Genomic DNA, 9,965 nt, shown 5'->3' on the forward strand with positions numbered 1-9,965 from the left:
GCTCCTCTGTTGGTATGAGGATTGAGGAAGACTGCGCAGTTCACCAGTCCGTTCGCGACTCCCGGCCAGAATATCAAAATAAGAGTCCTTTTTCTTTGTCCATGTAAACCAATATCCATGCGTTAATTTGCACACTGCATAAATAAAAATAAGGTGATCGTTGGACTTATAAAAATATACAGATTTCAGTGAAAAATAAAAAACACAATTGTATACATACTTTGTGTGTATCACATAAACATGACATAAAAATCTCTCTAAAAGTGAGTTGTTCAAGTTTAACTTTATTGTCATTCTGCTACATGTGTGGACATGCAGTGGAACGAAATGTCGTGTCTCACAGGACCCCGGTGCTATACATAAACAGAGAAGTAAAACAGTATAAACCATACACAACTAACCTACTGACAGAGTTTGACTTTAAATACTATTCGTGAGTCAAGCAGCTGGCTGGGGAACAGTCCAGGATGGTGAGATGGTCCATGTTTCAGGAGGTATGGGGTTTGTGTGGGGACCAGAAACCATTTGGTTACTCACATTCTTCAAAATGTCTTCTTTAGGGTACAAAATAAGAAAGAAATCATTACAGTTTTGGAACAACTTGAGGGTTAAGAAATTATGACAAAATGTTAAATGTGGACAATCTTTTCCTTTAATTTATTAAAACATACAGGTCCTTGGTGATAGTTGAATCCTTTCGCACAGTTGTAGCTGTCATTATCCAGGGCGTTGTCATAAACACCGCAGTGCACCAGATCACTATTAAACAAATACAGACACACCAACATGTGAGATTTCTACATACAAATGACTTCACGGCTGCACAAATTTCCAGTCAGCCAGCCAGAAGAGCGCTTTTAACACAAGCAGCTGCTTAACCTACAGGCAGACAGCAGGTGTTGTTTTCTACTGACTCTGCATCCAGCGTTTTCATTCTCAGAGGACCAAGCAGCTTTTTTCTCTACTCCCTCTAAAGCCTCCCATGCTCCTTGCACAGTAAACAAGTCTGGTGCCTAGTGAAACAAAGAACTGTATAAAAGAACATCCTCAAAAATTCTTGGAAAGAATCTCTTATAAGCACTTGGACTCACCACCACCATGGCGATGGTGAAGTTAGGTCTGAGTTGGTAGTCGCATCAGGGGCTAGAGGCCCGTAACTGTCTTTGTAAATGCATTTCTTGTGGACCAGGTCAGGATGATGCTCATTTTGGTTTGAAGGGTCTTCTGACACGTAGAAAAACCTTTCAAAATTCTCCTGGATCCTTTGATTCCAATCTTAATAGGACACCGACTGTTCTGTTCCTGGAAAAATTAAACCATAATTGTCCTGACGAATGTTTAAAATATATGAAAAATGATTAGCATGCTGTCAGCTGAATATACTGTATCATAACGGTGAATTGCAATACTAAGGACTAAAATGTTTAGACTCAAAAGTGAGTCACTGTTGCAACAATCATACACACATGGCACACTACTAAAATGTTGCTTTGGTAGTAGTTTTAAACTTTTTTGATGGAATGTAAATAAAGTAAAATAGAAGTGGTACCATATTTAAAATAAAGTACTAAATAAAACTAAGTAAAATAAGATAAAATAAAAGAATACAAAATAAGAAAATAAAACAACAAAAAAAATAAAAATAAAATATGATAAAAACAAAACAAAAATAAAATTGAATTACTGGCACCTTATTTTGTAATAAAATGAAATAAAACTAAATATTGTATTATTGCCACTTTATCTTGTAATAAATTAAAATAAACAAAAACATAGTGCCACCTTATTTTGTTAAAACGAAACTAAAATCAAACAAAAACAAATATTAATAGAAAATATGAATAAGCATTTGTAAAAAAAAAAAATCAATTTGTAATAAAATGCAATATTTAAAGGTGCAATAGGAGATCTTGGAAAATGCTAACATTAGCCTGATAGCACTGAAAGCGAACGTCTAACCCTCCCTGCAATCACTGTTCAAAGCCACGCCCCCTGATCGCATTTATGGTCACAGACCAGGATACCAGAAATAACATTACTACAATAGGTTACATCAGCGGTTCCCAATTCCAGTCCATGAGTAGGGAGCTATGAACACAGTGTATAGGGATCATATAGATCGGAACACAGTTCATTCATGTAGCTCACTTCTAACGAGTTGGTAATCTGAATTGGGTGTGTTAACTAAGCAAGACATGAAAAATATGTGCGTGAGGCCTGGAATTGGGGACCACTGGGCTACATCATGTGTCATTCACCAGCGAGAAACTTTAAAAGTACTACAATACCAGGAAGGAACACCGGGCTGTTGATGTTTGTCTGCCATTCTGCACAGGTCGCGTGAACGCGCTGATGACGTATTCTGTCTGCGTGAACAGGGTGCGCAGAGGTATGCACTATGCAGATACATATGTTGACAGGCAGGTAGGAAGGCCATTTAAAATGCTTGGACCAATATATAAATACAGACCACTTAATTTAATGATTGGTATAGGGATGAGAAGAGACTTTAAAACAAGCATGACAAAAAATCTGATCACCTATTGCACCTTTAATTACTGGTACCTTATTTTGTAACAAACAAAAACAAGTAATCATTGACAGTTTCATTGAGAATGACAATGTGTTAAAGAGGATGTACCATCTCTGTGTATTGTGACAGAGGAGTATGGGGAATTTCCATTCTCATTCATCGTCATCAGCCAGCGCACTCCTGACTTACTGAGACCCACAATCTCCTCCACAGAGCCATCCCTGCACATAAACATAACACAATCATACACTTAAAGCTATTTAATCTCAGTGTTTCACATATAAAAGCATTCTTTTATGCTAAATACAGTGGAGCATTATTACATGTGTTTAGCATGACTGGTTTGTTGGCAGGTAGTTATTTTACCTGGGTGTGGCTGGAACAACTCTATTATGGGCTTTGTGGCTCTCTCCCATTTTATCCATATATGTCCCACAGTTGAAGCGATTTCCACCCTAAACAAATCCTGTCTTGGGATTTACTTTGTCCTCCACATTAAAGCCTATGGGACAGGACAATAGGAAAAGTCTTAGAAAATTACTCACCTTCATCTCGCATGTTTTGGTCAATCTGTGGACCTGATTTTCTCTCTCTGAACTCTATTCCCTGCATATGACGCTCCATAGCCTTTTCAATAGCGGCTGGTCGTGAACCTGACAATTCATGAACAAAAATATTAACAATATTAGTGTGTGCATTGTGCCTTTTTAATCTTTTTAAATATGTAAAGATTTGTATATTAAAAGTGATATATACTTAACATAAAATGTCACAACCTTATTTTTTTAAACAACTGTAAAAGGTTGTTTAAATATACAAAACATTTATAGACATTAATGAAATAAAATAAAAACATTGACATTCTGGAATATTTTAGCCATACTTTTCAATAAAGCACTTTTTAATATGAGGACTAAGTGGCCATTCATTATAACTACATGCACCAAAAAAAAAATCTCCTTTTGTGTTAAATAGAATAAGAACAATCAGAAAACAATATCTAAGGATGTATGTCTGCACCTATTATGAACCGTGAGATAAATGAGCAAAATGTCATAAGATAATAGCCTTGAAAGATTCTATCCCTTGCTAATGTAATAAGCTACAGTGAAACAAAATCGTAAACATGTAACGTTTATTTATTCCAGTGACTAATATGTTGGATGTTATACTATATGGAAGGTAAATAAAGTTGTACCTCCCCTTAATGAATCATATAAGTAGGGCATGGCATTGTACTGTCAAGTATCATAAGCAGTCATAGATTTTTTTTTTCCATTCTTCTTAACACTGTCCCCAGAGGCTGTGCCTCAGAATCATCAGTGGGATACATGCGTGACACAGGGCACATAAGAATATCTGTGCCGTTGGGAACAATATTACAGTAGTCCGCTATGAAAGTGTCTCTCCCCCAACAGCAGAAGATTTCAGAGGAGAAATGCGGCAGACCTGTATAGGTGACATTTTGTAATAAGTGCGTAATATGTAGAAGTGTATATACTATTGACACATCAATAAAAATTATTTTAATCACAATGCAACTTAAAGGGATAGTTCGCCCAAAAATGAAAATTCTGTTATTAATTACTCACCCTCATGTCAATCCATACACATCTTCAGAACACAAATTGAGATATTTTTGATGAAACCCGAGAGCTTTATGGTCCTTCATAAACAGCAACGCAATTACCACATTAAGGTAGTAAATGCATTGTTTGAATTACTGAATAAAGTTGTTATTTTTGTTTTCTTTGCCCACAAAAAGTATTCTCATTGCTTCATAAAATTAAGGTTGAACCACTGATGTCACATGAACTATTTTACTAATGTCCTTACTACCTTTCTTGGCCTTGAATTTTGTAGTTACTTTGCTGTTTATGGAGGATCCGAAAGCTCTCGGGTTTCATCAAAAATATCTTAATTTGTGTTCTGAAGATAGGTTTGGATCGACATGAGGGTTAGTAATTAATACAGAATTGTAATTTATGGGTGAACTATCCCCTACAGTGACCCAAAACCAGTCATGTTACATGTGTATATTGGTACCTTGTAGGCCTCCATCCTTCAGCAGCATCCAGGATGGTATATTGTAGCAGCCACCCACCCACCCACCATCTTCCTGTTCCTCCTCGTCACATCGGAATAACAACACTTTCAACTCAGCCAGAGTCAGTTTGGACATTAAACTGCCACATAAAACAACAGGCCTTAGTGAGAGAACTGAAATGAACTGACTCACATCATTATGTATTAAAATTAAATGTCAAACAGCACATCTTTTGCTTTCTAGACAAATGAATAACTTTCAAATGCATTTTTTTTTTTGAACACACTTCCATAGATTTTTCCATAAATAGAAAAAAGACAAAGTAGCACTATAAAAGCAACATAAATATGGACTGTATGATTATTTTTGGAGCTTGAAAGATAAAGCAGTATGAAAAAATCTGTGTTTCTTAAAAAAAATATTTTCATTATATTTTTGTTGGTTTGTTTGTGGTTAAACACATTGCCAGCTATTTTCAGGTTCATAATGTATGTAAATGAATATACTGTATGAGATTGAATACATGACAAATAATTAAAGTGAAATACATTATAAGACAGCATTAAATGTTCATTTCATTTGGTGTGTGTTTGTTTACCTGAATGCAGTTACACTACCAGGTGTGAGCTATTCAAACAAAACCTCCTCAACAAAATCACTGCAGCCCTCAGTGATGTCATCTCCCCGTTTAATGATTTCACTGTCCTTTAACTAACTGAAAACAAAAACATGTTCTATTCAGTCCTACATCAGAAAGGACAAGCTCTGCACTAACTACACACTTAGACAATACCAAAATTCCAGTAAAAAGAGCATGTTGTCAAATACCCAGAATACCCACAGAACAGGTTCTCTGTCTGTTAGATGCTTCTCTGTCCAATGACAGCCATACAGATATAAATGTGATCCTGGCAGCCCTCCCCTTCATGTCACAGCGCAGCTGCCACTGACGCTAGTGTAATGTTACCTGTATGTGTTAGCGGATCTCAACCATGTAGACCATGAACCTCTCGTCTTTCATATATGACTCAGCGTTTCTCACTGTACGTGCTTCTAACATCACCACCTCAATTTGACCTGCGCAATGAGATGGCAATAGAAAAAGCATGTTTAGCTGGTTTATGAGTATCGCTGAGTCATAAGGAATTCAGTAAAAATGACACATAAAATAAGACAAATGAGTTTGATTTCAACAACATAACTGAAAAGCAAAAAGCTTTCAGTGATAAAAGTTTTTGCATTTGTACCTGGGATGTACAGTACATTGGGGCCAGATGCTCTCTGTATTGGTGTGTTTCTGCGTTTTTAAAGGCTAAACGAGACACAGTCACAACAGACTGATGTGCGCTGGGACATTGCCTGGTCACAGCCATGGTGTCATCATCCAGATGATCACATAAACCTGTGACATGCATGATGAACATTTATAAAGACACAGAGAGTCATGTGCACTGATGGTGGTGTAGTCAAGTGGTGAGAGGTGTAGGTTACAGGTTTAAACCTAACAATGGGTCCTAACACCCAAGGAAACATTCTACAGCTCAAATAACACCTATTGGAATATGGAAAGAAATAATAATTTTAAAAAATGTATTTGGAAGGTGAAAGATTTTAGAATGTTTTTGGATTAGACAGAAAAACTCAGTGCTGTGCATTTAAATAAATGAAGTACACTTTTTATGCAACATAATTAAAAACAGTTTTTTTGTGTGTGTTAAACACTGGATATGCCGTTCAAAATGAACCCAAATATATCTGAATATCATTGTCAAATGTTAGTAGAAATGCAAATTGAGCTTATAAATGTAGGAAAAGTTCATTTGTTTGATTGTTTGTTACTGCATATATTATTTACATATCATTTTTTTCATACATTTTTGGTTAAAATGATTAAAAATAAGGTTTATACACAAATGGTGTATTATCTTAAAAATAAAAAAGAAGAAATGAATAAAGAAAATTTGAAGAATTTAATTAGAGATATAATCAAGAGATACAAAAATTTTAAGTGTCTCTAAAAGTTCAAATACTTTCTGGGCCACAGTCAGTGCTTTGAATTTTTTATCATTTATCATTTTAAACAAACTTTCCATTCTAACATCATCTCTGCGTAAAAAACAAAAGGACAGGAGGGACAAGTTGAAAATATTTCCAACAGCATGTCTCAACATGTCAAATTTTTTGTATATTTGTTATGAATAAACATGATCCTGACCTTGTTGAAGCCCTTCTCTGCCAGCTCTTGGTGGAGTTTGTTGAGGGCAAGTTTCCCCGACATTATACCAGTTTGGAGGTTCACCTCCTAAACAGAAGAGGGCAGTGCATCGGGATTCCATTTGGGGTACAGATGCTCTTCCTTTACTACTGAAATCTCAGTAAGCTAATGTACCAACACCATTATGTGGGCAAAAGGCATTTTTGCAGACACATTTGCAACATATTTGCCTGTTTGCTGCAAGAGTGATCAATCACAAAGCATTTATAGCTCGGATGACTGGCTAAAAATCACTTTCAAAAACTGTCTTTGAAACAAATATGGCAGCATTTGCAATGTTGCATTAACAGTGGAGTTACTCCATTAAGATAAATTGGGAATATCTTTATCCAGGTATATTAGAACCCTGAGAAACATTTTTTCATGAAAAGAAGGAAAAAATAATAACAGAAAGGCTTTTATGTATAATACTGTCCCAGATACAAAGGACTCTGGCCGAGTGAGAAGAACAGAAATGATTTGTAGAGGGAGTTTTATAATCAGGTGCTGACTGAACAAATGATTTGTGTCACAACTGGTAATGACGTAAACATTTTTACATAAAATACATGGAACTCTCAACATTGACTGCCATTAAAAAGTTTGGGATGAATCAGATTTTAAAAGAAGTCTTTTTCTATTTAAAAAATAAATAAATAAAAAATGTTATGCAATATATTCCTGTGATGGCAAAGCTGAAATTTCAGCATAATTACTCCAGTCCTCAATGTCACACAATCCTTGAAATGTTTCTGCTGATTTAGTGCTCAAGAAACCTATCTTATAATATATAGCCATACAGGCTCTCCTCCGAAACGATATACCAGTCAACCTTCCTCACTGTCCCTGGCACTCATGGCCTCTGATAGGGACAGAACAAATCTTCTCATAAAAAGGCCAAAGTTTATGCCAGTGTCTTGTTTTAGACTGCCAGAAAAAGCAATGTTAGGGATAGAGGACTCATAATTTAGCAATGGAAGTGATGGTTTAAAGTTAAGATTGTCATTAACTGTGGATCGTTGTGATGTTTTGCTTAGTTTGAACTCCCATTCTGATGGCACCCATTCACTGCAGGGGATCAATTTTGAGCAAGTGATGTAATCACACTCATCTACGTCTTGGATTAATTCAGATTTCCTTACTCCTTTCCTTACCACAATATAAAAATACAAAACAAGCTGTGGCTGGCCAGTCGGATGATCTCTTCCTGTTTAAGTGGGCAGTTCTTGGCCAGAATATGTTGCAAAGCAGATTAGACTTTAAGCTGCCAGCGTTGCTCTGCAAGACTACATAATATCTGCCTAGTCACCAAAGGGTTTGTCCGGGTGACAGGTCCAATCCCTGGGATGTGGGAGGCGAGCCTTTCACAACAAACCATTCCCACTATGCAGTTTATAGCCTTGAAGAAAGAAATGATCGTGATAAAGTAATCAGATAGACATCAAAGCTAAACAGACAGCTCAACTGTGAATCATGTGCTGCAACTGGCATAATAAGAAGAAAAACATACATAAAAACTAGATTTTATGTAGAAATGGATCAAAACGAATTAATAAATATAAAACAATTTTGTCAAATGTTTCTGTACGATTATTGGACAATGAAAACTGAAGTAATGGCTGCTAAAAAAGTCAGCTTTGCCATTATAGGAACAAATCACATTGTAAAATATATTCTAATAGAACATTTTTATTTTAAATAATTGTAATTTGTTCTAAATTCAATGACATTATACAGTAGTCAACATTTGATGTGGATTAAAAAAGTCAATCAAAGTTGTCCTAAGACAAGAACAAATTTTGGTTGATGCAGTGATGCAGTGCTGGAAGTTTCTCCTAGCGTTATCCATTACATGCTAAAGACAAAGCAGAAACATACCTTTGTGGTTGTACACCACATCTGTGATGCGAAGCATGTTCCACTCTAACATAATGTTTTCCATCAGGTTGCCTACATCCATCCAGGTGTAATTCTTGCCAGGTGTGGGAGAAATCAGGGTTCAGCTCCAGCTGATCAGCTATGGAGTAGCAGGACCGTGATGTGCCTAGTTTCTGAAGAGGCATGAAGTGGATCATATTGTAACCTGAACATAATTTATATATATATATATATATATATATATATATATATATATATATATACACACACATTTCATGTGTAAATATGGACAAAATAACTTGTTACTTGGTGTTGCCTTAGCTAACACAACTAATTATTAAAAAACAGAGTCTGTTTGCAGCTGAAGGGGAAATTAATATAAATTTCATTTTATCAAATTAGAAAATGCTTGTCCAGACTACTAAAAAACGTGCGAATACTGAATTTCTGTGACACTGAAAACCTGTAATAAACCACAGACGGTCAAAGTGAATGAAGTGCAACCTAGTTTTATGTGGAACATGTCTTTGTCTTATATATTATACTCCATAAATCTCAATAGGGAGCAAATACCCATTTTATAGATATCAGTATATGTTTGTCATACATGAGTTTCAACACATATTGATTCATACCAGTTTCCTTGGCCACTCTGAGTCTGTCTAGTCATTCATCCAGAGGGCCCAAACACTTAGCAAGGCAAGTCTGAACAGTAATACAATCGAGAGGCAGGATCTTCCTCTCAATACGTAACACTGGATCGACAACAACGAGCCACCTCCAGTTCTTTCCTAATGCCTGCATAGACAGTAGGGTAACACCTTTTTTTCTTGGAAGGCATTTAGCTGCTGCCCAAATTCCAAGAAGTAAAAACAAAAACACAATTCACTCACTCACACCCAAAGTAATACTGATAAGAGCCTGCTAATCTCCAGATCCAGTTCGCAGTATTTCTCTGAATCATCCTCTCTGTCGCTGAGGGTTCACACACTCCAGCTGATGCCAGCTGGAGCTGACAAACTGCAGGGTCGGCCCAGGTGGAACTGAAGCTCAAAACCTGTGAAGTGAAATGTGAATCACATGAGAAAACAGCAGGGGGTGTTGCACATCCAATCAAGCCCTGTGAGTCTGAAACTTTAGATTAAATAATGCATTATCAGTCAAGATAATACATTATTGTGTTTGATAACTTATGCTGCAGTGTTTAGCAACTTTTCTTTATTCTTTTCTATTTTTTTAAGGCCTTACATATG

At 36.1% G+C, this 9,965-nt stretch overlaps 2 long non-coding RNA genes across 4 annotated transcripts; both read right to left on the reverse strand.

The window, feature by feature from the left end:
- Positions 1–560: 560 nt before the first annotated feature.
- LOC132116227 (uncharacterized) lies at positions 561–7,754 on the reverse strand. 3 transcript variants are annotated; one of them, XR_009425611.1, is made up of 11 exons: positions 6,796–7,754; positions 5,828–5,982; positions 5,548–5,657; positions 5,179–5,291; positions 4,552–4,719; positions 4,126–4,309; positions 3,732–3,982; positions 2,900–3,035; positions 2,642–2,754; positions 884–1,302; positions 561–759 (listed from the first exon to the last, which is right to left on the reverse strand). It is a non-coding gene; the product is annotated as an uncharacterized LOC132116227 (long non-coding RNA). The 3 variants fall into 3 exon arrangements; XR_009425612.1 differs by having other exon boundaries at positions 884–1,006; positions 1,092–1,302; positions 3,732–4,309; XR_009425610.1 differs by having other exon boundaries at positions 3,732–4,309.
- A 964-nt stretch (positions 7,755–8,718) lies between these two features.
- LOC132116228 (uncharacterized) lies at positions 8,719–9,685 on the reverse strand. Its single transcript, XR_009425613.1, has 3 exons — positions 9,610–9,685; positions 9,348–9,503; positions 8,719–8,885 (listed from the first exon to the last, which is right to left on the reverse strand). It is a non-coding gene; the product is annotated as an uncharacterized LOC132116228 (long non-coding RNA).
- Between the last annotated feature and the right edge of the window lie 280 nt (positions 9,686–9,965).

The sequence above is a fragment of the Carassius carassius genome, chromosome 35 (genome assembly GCF_963082965.1).
Source record: "Carassius carassius chromosome 35, fCarCar2.1, whole genome shotgun sequence".
NCBI lineage: Eukaryota > Metazoa > Chordata > Actinopteri > Cypriniformes > Cyprinidae > Carassius > Carassius carassius.